Source organism: Nannospalax galili, unplaced genomic scaffold (assembly GCF_000622305.1).
Source record: "Nannospalax galili isolate Female #2095 unplaced genomic scaffold, S.galili_v1.0 scaffold726, whole genome shotgun sequence".
Lineage (NCBI taxonomy): Eukaryota > Metazoa > Chordata > Mammalia > Rodentia > Spalacidae > Nannospalax > Nannospalax galili.
In genome coordinates, this window is record NW_008355253.1 from 682,334 (window position 1) to 696,591 (window position 14,258).

The 14,258-nt window shown below is 37.7% G+C and overlaps 1 pseudogene; it reads left to right on the top strand.

Moving 5' to 3' along the window:
* The first annotated feature begins 247 nt into the window (after window positions 1-247).
* The window catches only part of LOC103749442, a 42,849-nt pseudogene continuing 28,838 nt past the window's right edge, over window positions 248-14,258 (top strand).

Genomic DNA, 14,258 nt, shown 5'->3' on the forward strand with positions numbered 1-14,258 from the left:
GATTGCCGTTGATAAGGAACAGCTGATCCTCCTGGAACAGGGATCTCTGGCTGACTAGATTTACCAGAAGTGCAGATAGGGGGGAATGGATGAAGGTGCTGACAACACAGTGGACAGTGACAGGGATGGCAGAGTATGGAGCCTCTAGTGGGAGAGGAAGGCTGTCTATCTGACGAGTTTGTACGTAATGTCCTCCTGCAACTGCCCCATCTGTCCTCTCAATCCTGGTCTAGGATCTATCGCCGCCATGACAGTTGGAACAGGCGGTATACTATAGGAAGGAGGAGGAGGCCACAAAACCTGCCTCTCGCGGCCATTTTGAGATCCATCCTCAGCTTTACTAACCACCCCCTCTCTCACAGCTTCTGCGCCATCTGTGTCCAAGACTGGACAAGCGGCTTCTGACAAAAGAGCCTCTGGTAAAAGAGGATAGATACGAACATGTTCCTGTTTAAGCTCCTGGGCATCATCCTCTCAATCTCCCTTCCCTCTGACTGACTCTGAGGACTCCTTCCTCAAGGACTCCTTTCTTAAACTTTTAGCAGAACTCTCATCTTCACTATCAAGAGAAATTAAGTCAGGAGGTGCCGGAGGCTCCTCCTTGGGAGTTCTTCTCAACCCTGACTTGGAACTAGTTTTAAAATTTTCCTCAGCTCGAGAAATTGCTGTCACTACAGGTTCATGTACATCTCTACTATCCATTAATTCCTTCATCAAATTCCAATAAGAAAAAGCAGTAACTGGGACCTTTCCTGGTCCAAACACCTTATAGAATTCTTGTAATGCATCTCCCACTCTCCTCCATCTGTTCACATCAATAACCCCCTCTTGGGGAAACCATGGGCAGATGTCTTTCACAAAATCAAAGAAATGAAATAAATCCTCAGTTGTAACCTTTACTCCTCTTGCCTGTAAACCTTCTTTTAACTGTATTACATATTTCTGATGCTGACTCAATTCTTGCCCCATGATTGAACGACCAACTTACCTGTGGGCTCAGTCACAGCAGGCTACTGCGACGTCTCCTAACTATTGCTTGATCGGGTAAGCAACCCTTCTTATCTTCGTCGTCAGACCCTAATGTAGTCCCCCAGTATCCAGCCCCACATTGGGCGCCATGCTGCGGGAGGCCACTCCGCAATGCAACTCGGTTCTGACCTGCAGAACTTCCACCTGGGTACCTGGATTGGGGGCCGGGGCCGTGGATGGAGCAAATGACAAGAGAAATGGAGACAAGACAGGAGTCTGATCAAGTCTCATTTATTGAAGCACAAGCAAGAGTTTTTATACAGAATAAAAACAAAGGAACACAGACTGCAAACCATTACATCAGTTAGAGCATGAGGGCTCTGACGCACACTAAGGGAGGAATCTAAGATTATAGAAGAATAGAACTGTATGCTGAAAAGAAGAGCAAGGCTGTGGGCCAAGGTTATCTAGCAAGGCTATCTGGCCCCGGCTTCAAGCCAAGGTTTTGGGCCAAGGCTATAAGCCCCGGCTGCGAGCCAAGGCTGTGGGCCCCGGCTGCCTGCCAAAGTTTCCAGGCCAAGGCTGCGGGCAAAATGGAAAGCTGCCAGCTCAGGCCTGTCAGCAGCTCTGAGAGGAAAACTGAGACTCAGTTGAACCTCATGCTCCCAGGCTCCCAACAATGTACACTTTTGCAACAGTGGCATTACTAGTGTAGAGTAACTAATTACTGCTCTGGAATTGGATTTGAGACCACAGAGATTCCATATCTGGTACTATGGACCCAGTTCCTAGATAGGAACTGAATATTGTTCCTTCGTTAAATTGACAGAAAGTCAAAGTGCTTCCTAAATATTTATGTTTATCTCCCTTGACAAATTCTAGACTCAACCTTAATAAAAACAAAATGAAACAAAATCAAAAAGTGCTTTTCTGTACATGAAGCTGAATGGAGAGACTCATGGCTAAATGAGGTGCTGTGAATAAATAACAGATGCGTGCTCAGTCCCAAACAAGATATTTATATCATCCTTTCTAAGTTTCAGAGAACATTGCTGAAAAGTGGATGGAAATAATGTAAGAACCAGAAGACAGGGATAAGGCTGTAATATATCATCTTCTGGGCAAGGCACAACAATTTTAATAATGAACTCACAGCATATGGGGCAGTCCTTACAGAGTCTGCACAAGAATGGCCCTATCCACAGTAGACATGAGTGGAAGAGCAGCTGTAGTGGCCCTAATATGCTTCTGAACTGTTGTTAACTGATACTTCTTCCAAGTAGAGAAGAAATCATTACTTCAATTGTGTTCTAGCTGATGACCCTACCAGGCTCCAATGTATAGTTCCAACCTAATTATCACAAAGATGGTCCTGGTTAAAATAAATGGCTCACAAAACCAAACCAAAAGTAATGAATTTGGGAAAGGCACTAGTAGAGAGGAGTGGGGGTTGATAGGAATTGGACAGAGATAAGAAAGGATTTGAAGGAGAGAGTAATTATAATGCATTATAAACATATATGAAATTGTCTAATAACAAAATAAATCAACAAGGCATTGAAAAATCATCTCTTCAGCAGGCATCATTTCTTTGATTAAATATGCCTGGGTAATTCTTAAGTCTTCTGAATTGCAACTTTTCAGGAGGAATTAGGAACAAAACCAAACAATAAAGAAGCTAGCTATAGAAAGCAAAAACAAACAAATGATTCAGGTAGGATCTCAGAACTGAATAATGATGGTAAAGACTGTTCATTAGGTTTCAGGTGGAGAGGCATTTCTATTTAAAATTAGACTGGAAGCCCCTCATGTTTTATGCTGGCAGAGAACTTGATTGCAATTGGTTGAGGACCTGGGAGTTTGAGGGAGGTTGAATAGGAGGTAATGGGTTAATTAATAGAGTGAAGCAAATTTTGAAGAACTAAATGATTCAGGATGTGGCATTGTTATGACTGCTGCCTTAAGCCATGCTTATAGTTTGTCTCTTTGGGCTTACAGAAAATTGTTAGCAAAAAACAAAGGAAATATTTGAAAAATATTATAGTTTGGTCAGAATTGCCTGCACTAAATATGGGGCTAGCTGAGGAAGACATGGTTTCTGACATGAGTAACACAATTTTAAAGAGGAAATTACTTTTTTTTTTTTTTTTTGGTCTTTTTGAAGCAGGGTCTCCCTGTAAGCCCCGGCTGTCCTGGAACTCACTATGTAGACCAGGCTGGCCTTGAACTCACAGATATCTGCCTGCCTCTGTCTCCAAAGTGCAAGAAGGAAATTACTTTTAGTAGGGACAGTAGGAAAGGGACCTCAATGGCCTCTAAGGAACTTCCTAAACCACAGCTATAACAGACTGAGAGTTAAAGGTCTGACAAAGTAAACTCATTTGAAGAACTTCTCACTGAGAAAGTAGTGCCTTTGGGTGTCTTACCTGCATGGGGACACCAAGACAAAAGTTTCTCTGGGGTCGTTTCTGTGTTACCAGTTCTTGAGCAGCCACACATTCACAGGTTCAATGGGACTCAACCGCTGCTTAAGATAATGGAAGACGCATATGATGCTGGTCTTGTGGATCTTCAATGCAATAGTTTTGGGCTCATAGAGGCTTCCACCTATATATCAAAAAGAAATCTTGGGAAGTTAAACAGTGTGTGATAATATCAGATTCCTTGTACACTATCCCTAAGGGGACATTACAAGTTGTGTTGTTAAACTCAAAGATTCAATGGAGACCCAAGAGTTCAAGGTAACATTATTGAATTTCTCATGGAAAAGCTGCAAGCCATCAGCAGAGGCCACCTGAGCTATTAGTCATAGGGATGGGACTTCCAAGCCCGTTGGGACTCACACCACACCACAATATGCCCTTGATGACATATGCGCATCTGCAGAATTTGGCATTTGTTTGCTAGGTTTTGATTTGCTTTGGTCCCTTCCCTATTTTCTGTATTACATTATTTTGGAATCAGAACAATAGCCTATTGACAGATTCTGGGAATGATGTTTTTCCAGTGTGTGTTCTTGGAGAGTTTGTCAAATATCAGGTTACTGTAATTATGTGCACTCATGTTTGACTTTTCTATTTTGTTCCACTCAGCTACAAATCTGTTTTTGTACCAATACCATGTCCTTTTTAAGAGTATAGTTCTGTAATTTTGATAGAGGTCTGATATGGTAATCCTCACCCCATACACATAGCTCTTTGTGTTCAAAATTTCTTTGGCTATTTGGGTTCTCTTTTGTTTCCATCTTTTTGAATAATTTAAGTAGTATTGGATTGTAGATGTTCTTTGAAGGTCTGGTAAAAATTCTGCTGTGAATCCATCTGAACCTGGCCTGCTTTTAGTTGGGAGGCTTTGTATTACTGTGACAATTTCCTTATCTGCTATGAGTCTGTTTAAACTATTGATCTCTTCTTGGTTTAACTTTGGTAGATCCATTAAATTTAGAAATTCATCTGTTTCTTTAAGATTTTCATATTACTTTAAGGTATTCCATTATAAAGCTCTGGATCTTTTTGGTGTCCCTTGTGAAGTTTTCCCCAATCATTTATAAATTTGTTGATTTGGATTTGCTCTTTCTTTTGGTTAACTATAAAGCTCCGGATCTTTTTGGTGTCCCTGGTGAATTTTTCCTCTTTCATCTATGAATTTGTTGATTTGGATTTCCTCTTTCTTTCGTTTGGTTAACTGGGTTAAGTGTCTCTCTATCATGCTTATCTTTTCATAGAACCAGTTTTTAGATTGATAATTTTTTGTATTAATTTCTTTGTTTTTATTTCATTAATTTCTGCTCTTATTTTTATTTCTTCTTATCTTCCTGGTTTGAGTTTGTTTTTGCCTTTCCAGAGTCTGAAGTTGCAATGTTAAGTCATTTATTTGTGTTTTTTCTAAATTTTTAATGTATGTGCTTAGAGTTTTAAACTTCCTTCTAGCCTGTCTTTGTTTAGTTGAATGGTTCTGTTTATCTTGTTGATGTAGCTTGGCTGCTTTCTAGTCAGGTATGACTAGTTAGTTGTTCTGTGCTTCAGGTTCTCACTTTAGTTTTTTGTTGTTGTTGTTTGGACAAGATGATTCCAACCTAATGAGTGAAGAATTCTCCATCAGGGCAAAAGGGCTTGGACCCAATTCTAGACTATCAGGTTCCAGTGGCTGGGTTCTCACAGGTTCAGTAATGAGGTCTCAGGCAGGATGATCAGGAGGGGGTTAGGGTCAAGGTGGGGGTGGGGATATTGTGTGGAAGTTCTAATTAGCTAAGCGCAGTAGGTATGAATCCTGGAACAGGAAAATGTAGCTGGTCAGGTTCCAGGAGTTTCAAGGTTCAGTGGGCAGGGTCTCACTTACCAGGGATGTCTGGATCTCTCTGGGAGGAGCTTGAGGGGGAATAGGCCCAATAGTGGTATCTCTACTTCTTGTCCAGCAATAAGGTAAGAAATCTCATCCTCCATGTGCTACCACCTCCAGTGACTAGGTCCAAATTATTGGAGCCAGCAAAACGTACACTAATTTTTCTGAAAGCATGATATAAATATTCCCTCTTTTAAATTTTTATTTTTTTCTTATAACTATGCTAAAATAATAAATATTCTAAATTTTGTGACATGAATTGGATTTTAAATTTAGTATTATCTTTCTTCTATAAAATGTTGACTTTTAAAATCACTTGCCCAACTAATTTAATTTAGTAGTGACCTACATTATTTAGGAGAACCTACCTTTTTCTGATGGTGACAGTGTTATATCTCAGCATTGCAGTATTAAACTCTAAGAACATGATTTGATGGTGAAATGAAGAATGATGAAAATTTAGAATCACAGCAATATTTTCAATGCATTGAAGAATTTTCCACATGCAAATTGATCTTTAAAGATTAGTTCCGTAGTGTGTAGGTATAATTAAATGGAATGTAAAATCACTTGAAATTTTGAAAATTATTGTGTGTAAGAGTATGGAACAAATAAGTTCTATCACAAATATGTTGAACAATGTGTGTGTGTGTGTGTGCATGTGTGTATAAGTGTGTGTATACATATGGGTTTTTTTACCCATTCCTGGAGGGCAGAAAATGATGTTTGGTGATCTCCCCTATTGCTTTCCACTTTCTTTCTTTGAGAGAGTTCTTAATTTAACATTGAAGTTGCAGAACCAGGGTATGTTGGTGGCCCATAACCCCAGTGAACCATATACCACTTCCCTGTATAATGTTGGTGTTACAAACCCACAGGGCCAGGCCTGGCTTTTTATGTGGGTATTGGGGATTATAACTCAGGTCCTCCTTCTCATACAGCAAGTACCCAGTGAGCCTTTTCTCCAGCTCCTTAGTTTTTTTAATTTTTAAATATTTTAATTGAGTTTTGTGCATTTCATATATCTTAATCAAATTTAGATCACTTCCCCTCCCCAGCCTCACCCCCCCACTGGTTTGTATGCATTGTGTCACATGAATTATGTCCTCTCTTTTCAAGCATTTTTACCCAGATGTCCCTCAGTACAAGTTCATCAACTGGAATCTAGTCAGTTTATTCAGAGTCACCACCTTAGTGAAGATTACTCTCTATAACTCAGCTTTAATCAGTTGCCAATAGTTCTTCAGCTACAGTTCTCACACACCAAAGTGTAGTGTACACAATAAAGCCACAACTAGCTAAATTTTAGAAAACAAGACACTACAGGGTGTATATCCCTAGATAGGACTCCTGTATTAAACCTCACCCACCCATAGCTCAGGGACCATTGTGGGAGAGGGGGCAGAAAGACTGTAAGAGCCAGTGTTGATGTACGAACATAAAACTTGCTCATATGAACGTGCAACAATGGTGACTTCATGAACAGGACCTATGCCAACTCAATCAGACAAAAACACAGCATGGAATGAAGGAAGTGGACAGCAGGCCTTATTCTTTTTTATAGTGACTTTATTTTAAAATAGCAAACTCAGTATTAGATTTCTTTATAAGATTTTCAGCTGCTATTTGTCTTGTAGATTCCCCTCCTCCCATTCTCCTCCTCCACCCTACTGAAACCCTTGAAGGGGCTTGCCATCTAACAATGGGGACAGATCTGGTATCCTTGTATAAACTTTCAAGTCTAGTCACATATTAGTCATTTAATGTTTAGAACATGTAATATAATGTTTCAAACTTCTTCAGCAAGTGACAATTGCAATGTTACTAACTCATATTAAAGATATACCTTAATGGTGAATCAGTCTGACTCTTAACATTAAGGTTAAGAAAGGACCCGAACTCTGAGAATTTGTTCCTTTTGATATCTCATGGAAGTATGCTTCAAAGACAGGCCTCAAATACATTTTTTTTTGTCAAAATGTCTCCCAGCATGAATTGGAACACCACAAGCTTGAATCCACTTTTATCAGGAATCTTGCCCTTTGATCCATAAGTCTAACATACTTCATACATACAATGTGGAGCATATTTCTCAATTCTCACTGCTTTCAATGAGAATATGAATACAAATCCACCTTTTCAGCACTGTGAGACGCTGATTTAAGTCCATCACATTCATTCATTATCTTGGGTTGAAGACAAAGTGGTGTCACCAGAGATCAATGTCAGGTAGCCTAATCATAAAAGTACATGGTTCAGTGGGCTTGTTTGCATTCTAAACCATATCTTTTTGGTGTAAGAGTAAGTTAGCATCATTAGTCCAGATTCTGGTCATATTGTGAGTCATTCTTACATGAATGATCTTTGAGAAGGGCCTGATAGTACCTAAGAGGCCTGTAATAGGAAAGTCATTTGAGTAGCTGTAGCTGCATTGAACTTTATGTATAGATTAGGAGCTGTTGCTGGAGATGTGGCATGGGACCTAGAAAGAAGAGATTTCAAATGGTTTTCAAAATCTCAGGTTTGTCTTTGTTCAAATCCTTAAGTATTTTCCTTTGGTGTGATTCTAGGGCAATTTATGTGGCTTTTCTGATGCTTAGTTTCCTCACTAATAAAATAGGGAAACATCATGATTGCCATCACAGTGTTGCTGTACACTGAGAAAAATGCATGTGACTTACTTAGCTGTTAATTAATATGATTAAATTATTTTTAATTACTTGTTTAATGTGGAAGGAAAAAGAACTCAAGCATATAAAAGAAAATCTAGGGACTGGAGAGTTTGCTCAGTGGTTAAGGGCACTGACTGCTTTTGCAGAGGACCCAGGTTCAATTGCCAGCACCTTCATGGTGATTAACAACTGTCTGTAACTCCTGTTCCAGATGATCTGACACTCTCTTTTCATCTCAGTGGGCCTTGCATGACACAGGTGCACTTGCATACATGCAGACAATATACTCATATACATAAAATAATAAAAAAAATTTAAGTGTAGAAGAAGAAATATGACTTGCTGGGGCATGAGAAAAAAGGAAAAGTCAGGTGTCAAGTTGTCTTTAAAATATTGATTTGAGGTGCGGGAGAGATGGCTCAGAGGCTAAGAGCACTGACTGCTCTTGCAGAGGATCCAGGTTCGATTCCCAGGACCCACATGGCAGTTACAAACTGTTCTCAACTGCAGTTCCAGGGGATTCTGAAGCCCTCTTCTGAACTCTGCAGCATTGCATAACACAGGTGCACTCACATACATGCAGGCAACACACTCATACACATAAAACAAAAATAATAAAATATTTTTAAAATATCGATTCGGGATAAGGAAAAGAAACCAACATCATTAACAGACATGAAGGCAATAATTTATCTCCTGGCAATGAGTTCACAGTAACAAAATCCAGGAAACACTATGAAATTAGCCTTTCATCAAATTCTGTTCAGGTCAATGTATTCTCAGCAAGGAGCTCACCTGTCTTAGAGCAACAGAAAACTTAAAACTTATCTGATATAGAACAATAGAAACCTTTTAAATTATGCCTGATGATGCCATTTGGGAATCAAAGTGGTTCATTAAAGGACAGAAGAAAATATAGTTTTAGCATTATTTTTGCAATTTGTTTTGATTCTTAATATTTTGGGGATAACATGGAAACATTCTACAGTTTTTTAATTGATTAATAAATTTATTTGTTTATTTTGGCTTTTTTGAGACAGGATCTCCCTGTAACCCCAGTTCCCTGTCTGGAACTCACTATATAAACCGGGCTGGGCTTGACCTCACAGATTCGCCTGCTTCTGCCTCCTGAGTGCTGGGATTAAAGATGTGAGCCACAATACCCGGCTCATTCTACAGTTTTAAAGAAAAAAATTTGAACTCTGTCTTTCAATTATTTTTGAATAATTAAAAAAATCAAAATCAAGTGAAAATGGAGATTATCATGTTAAAGAAACTGAGCTAAAATCATAAACACAAGTATCACAAGCCTCATATGTGGGCAATAGGATAGACTGACATGAAAACAAGAGAGATTATTAGAGATGAGGAAATGGAAAAGGGGAGGGACAGAAACATGAGAAAATAACGAGAGGCAAATATGAGTCAAGTACATTTTATTTACATACGAAAATATTATGAAATCCATTTCACTGCACATTTGACATATGTTAGTAATTAAACAAGATTATTATATTTGTGTTTAAAGTAATGTAAAAGAATATTCTACAACAGTGAAAATAGCTTCAAAGAAAGCATTATTATGTAAAATGCACAAATGGATGGAATCACAGTATTAGAAAGTCTGAGTTTTTTGGTATAATTGCCTAAAGATCATGGAATTAAATGAACACAGCACAATTATAAATTAAAAAACAAACACAACCATTTTGCGCTGAACTAAGAAATAGCATTAGACATTGAAATTTGTTCTTTCCAGCCAATAGACCAATTGAAAATATAGACTTATTGACAAAGATTCATATTTCTACTGAATTAAATTAAATTAATTTGATTGTAAAAGCTACAAGTTGTCAATAATTAAAAGCATCATTTACCTTCATTATGCAGAACAGAAGCATGTTTTATATGGACAGAAATATAAAGGGATGGGTTCATAAAGATCGCAAAAAAGTATCTTGAAAACACAGACAGACTATAAAAAATTGGTTTAAATCTATCTTCTTTTCTCTAATAAGTGCCCCCCAAAATACAGACTAATTTCTATACCAAGAACATGATTCTTAATTAATTCATTTATAATGATATTAATCTAAAAAAAAAAAAACCTGCACTAAAGCTCTGACTTCTGGCCCACCTCCCTCCCTCATCAATGATGTGTGTTTGTCTGACTTGGGCATGAACAGGAATTGATAGCTGCTGTTAGAGGGAGAGTCAGTTTTCTTTGGGGGCATGACACCTGGTACGTTGATCAGACTCTAAAGAATAGACCCTTACCTAAGAGCATTTGAGACACAGATTAAACTCAATAGGACTTTAAAGGAGGGGAAATAATAAAGTTCATGAAATTGGGGGATGTAGAAAGTGGGGGTAGAGATAAGGGTCTGAATGTGATCAAAGCACACTGTGAAATTCCTGAAGAATTCATGAAAACATTAAAAAAGTGATTCTCCAAATGTTCATTTTTGAACATTTGACGTACAGGCTGGAGAGATGGTTCAGCAGTTAAAAGCACTGGGTGCTCTAGCAGAGGAACAGAGCTTGAGTCCCAGAACCCACTTGGTGGCTAACAACTGCTCATATTTCCAGTTCCTGGGGAATCTGACTCCCTCTTCTGACCTCCGTGGGCATTGCAGGACAGGGTGCACATACACATATACAGGCAATACACTCCTACACATGAAATAAAAATAATAAATAAAAAATTAAAAAATAGAAACATTTGAAGTAATGTCTGCTGGAAGTTACTCTTGAGTATTCAAATGTTTTAGTTACTTTTCTCATTGTTTTAACAAAATGCTGACAAAGAAACTTAAGGAAAAAAGAGTTTGTTTCTGCTCAGAGTTCAAGGATACAGTCTATGGGGGGATGAAGTACAACAGTCTTTGAAAATGCAAAACAAACTTGCAATTGGCATATATTGAGGGTCCTTACACTGTTCAGGTCTTTCTATTCAGGAGACATGAATAATGTTACATACGGAATTGACATTTAGAAGTTTCAATAGCCAGTTCTGATTTTTACCACGTTTTTAATTATTTGGAATTTTATATTAGAAATGAAGAATAGAGCGTGACTGATAATGAGGACATTCTGCACATGTTAGGAGTTGAGTATGTAAACATACCCTCTGCCATACTTACTTTTCCTCTTTCTATAATAAAACACCTAATGAAAGAAATTTAAGGATGGGTGTAACAGCAAATTCTCCATGGGGAGACCAACTCACTGTCTTGGCTCCCAGGCCCACAAAGTCCTAATACAAACCGACCAAATCAACACAATGCCCTTCTAAGTTAGAGTTTGGGGAATAAGGATATTTATTTGGGCTTGCCAACAAAGTTTATGCTATTCAGGACGGGGGTCACTTGCAGAGGCGTGAACACCCATGGGCTCTTTCCCTCTACATCTCAGCTGAGGTTTTGAAATCTGACTCTAGCAGCCTGCCTGGGGTCCCCACCAACTCTCCACCGAGATGGAGACTACTGCTTCCCAGCTTCCTCTGGGTCTGTCCTTCTACCCTCCTCTCATGCAGTTGAAGCTGACTGATTGGGTGGGAGGGGTGACTGTCTCTAGCTCTTTTGAAGGACACATCTATCCAGTAACGGGTTAATTTCAGCTTACAGTTTGAGGAGATAACAGGTCCTCCCAGCTAGGAAGAAGTTAAGGCAACAGGTCCTTGAGACTGTGAGGTAGCAGAGAGCGCAGCTTGTGCTCAACTTGTTTTGCTTTTTATTCAAACTGGGACCCCAGTCCACGAACTGCTACTGCTTAAAGAAGACAGGTCTTCCCTCTGCAATTACTCTTTTTAGGATAATCCCTCACAAGTGTGCCCAGAGGCTTGACTCCTTGGGCATTCTAGATCCTGCCAAATTGATAATAAATACTAACATCATAACATCATGCAAATTACTTTTTAATTTGAATAAATGTGTAAAATCAGTACTATTTTCTGTTATTAACTTGGTTTATGCTGCAATTCTGGACAGTGAATTGCCTTTCACAATTTCAGTCTGCATAGCAATGCCAGGAACTTCAATACTTGTATTATTTTACTGTCATGTAATTCTTTCAAATTTAGTGAATTTAATTCAATATTATATTTTGAATATGGAATTTAATGAGTGCAGCATAAGAGAAATAAGAATAAATCAATGTGAACTTAGTTTATTAATTTTTGGAGAATGAGTAGGAGTGAGATGGAGGCATTTTGTTTATAGCGTGTATGATTTTAACCAATATCTACCTCTTCCTACCTGTTGACTGCTACAAAGGTAATCTGCCCTTCAAAAAATAAAATTGTCAAATATCTTGTCTCAGTTCTTTTTCTTTTTCTCTGTGTCTCTCTTCTTTTCCATATTCTAATTCTATGATTCCAAGGTTAGAATGACTTTCATTATCAACGCCCTATCTTTTGAGTCAGGTTTTTAATTGTGGAACTACTCCAACTTTGTAATAGTACTCTCTAAATTTAGCCAAAATTTGACTCTCTTCTCTAACACTTTTCTCTTTGGAAATCAGAACACGTTAAATCCTTATACTTGAGAATTTTACAAAATAATGTCTTGAACCGTCAAGTTTTCCTTGAAGTTTTATCATTTAGATTTGTACTATTAATATCTTTCTAGGTTTAATATGATAGTGGAATCCAAGTTTGTAGCCTCTTGACTCATATTGATCAAATCAGTTTATTACTTTTACATCATATAGGTTAAACCCATTGTTTATTGAGATAAGTGTTTCCTTCCTCAGAAGCCCTGCCTAGAAACTCATAAACTGTGATGCCTAGAAATTGTTATTGCTGCTGTTGGTGCTACTGATAGGACAGTGATAAATTCAAAGTTTCAAAGATTTTTAAGTTTGTTGGACTGAAAAATGGAGTATATGATTGGAAAAATCAAAAGATATAATTTTAACTGCTTCTAATAATAAAATAATCAGTGATATTTCTGAGTAAACAACAACAAAAAGCCCTCACTTAGCAACAAAATGACTGCCTTGCCTTAGCTTATCCTTTATTTCCTGATTTTTGTCATGCTAATGATTTTACATTTCTGATTAGTTTATAGCTCTATTTCAAAATTTTACATTATCTATAGCATAGGTCATGAAAAAGCATAAACTATAACAATTATTAGACCAATAAGGAAGCAAATAAATATCTGCGATGGACAAGTTCTAATAAGTTAAGCAACCAACAACCAAAATAAATCACATCAGTTCAGGTCTGTTTAAATAGAGACAATCTTATGCATATCAAATTATAGCATATGCTCCCATGAACAGGGGCAATTATTGCATGTCCATAAAAAAGGAAAAAGTGATATTTAATGTTTCTGTAAACTCCTAAAATTAACACCAACATATAAAGGGGGGCTGAACATGAACAGGAAATTTAGGTAATTGAAAATAAATATCTCTCAGAGTATTATTCTTGATTTAGAAGTTATACAGGGCTGAAGAAAGTAAATTATTTACATAATTTATCATCAGTATGACAAAATGATTTCTGACATTTAAGACCAAAAATTCAATAGGTAAATGAAACTACAAGCAAGAACTTTGTGTGAGAGAAAACATGTAACAGCTGATGGTACTTCCTGAGCTATGTATTCCATATTTTCCATATATTCGCAGTACTTAGGGCTCACAGCTGATGGGGGATGGACACAGAAGAAAGAGTGGTGCCTCATCTATCATGGAGTTAGAAGCCATCTCTATGTTCACTGCCTACATAACAGAAACTAGGCTTACTGAGAGATTGCAGGGTCAGGATTACAAGGAGAGAATTTAATGAAATAGCCCAAACAAAAATGAATCTAATTGACAGGGAATCATGGGCACAGTTTTTACGAAGGTACTAAATAATGGAGTAAGCAGCAGAAAGTTTTATAGCTCAATATTCTTCATGTAAATTTAAAAACAAATTAAGTGCTTTTCATTTTACAAATAGCCAGTGGACTTGCTGCTTAGGACAAATGTCTGAGAAGAATGAAGATGGAGATTTGAGAAGAGGACTAAAAGCATCAATCTAGCATAAAATACTTAGGAACATAATGTGTTATGTATTGAAACTTACAATTTATTCTGTGTACCTGACTTCCAAGAGAAAAATGATCCCCTAAGAATTATATAGCAGGAAACTATGTTTTCCTTTGATTCCCTATTTGACTGTGTTATTAACTAATTGTATTTTTCTTGGTGATGAGATATCATTTAGAACTTATCCCTGCTCTTTCCCTCATACTTACTGTTTCTTGTCCTTATTTTCTAGTT